The following is a 326-nucleotide window of genomic DNA, read 5'->3' as shown; positions in this document are numbered from 1 at the left end:
TAGTTATCCTTTATTTGCGTGACAAAACTTGTAGCTCTAGCAAGAGTGCATAGAAAGTTATAAGCTCTCAAAGCGTGGTGTCCGACAATACCAATGATCGGCCAAAATTCTCAATCTTCGGACTGTCATTTCTGAACGGCAGCAAAGGATAGTTTTAGAAGGTCACTATGATAACTTTGTAGGCCTGTCTTTAAACTAACTATCACCATCCGGATCTTTTTGATAGCTGTCTTTTTGATAGAGATAGTGGCCACTTAAAATGTGTCACCTGATCCCTCAATATACGGACACATTTTACAAAAATATACAAAACTGATGATTTTACG

This window comes from Amphimedon queenslandica, unplaced genomic scaffold, assembly GCF_000090795.2.
Source record: "Amphimedon queenslandica unplaced genomic scaffold, v1.1 AMPQUscaffold_13310, whole genome shotgun sequence".
Classification (NCBI taxonomy): Eukaryota; Metazoa; Porifera; class Demospongiae; order Haplosclerida; family Niphatidae; genus Amphimedon; species Amphimedon queenslandica.
This window is presented reverse-complemented; position numbering follows the sequence as displayed.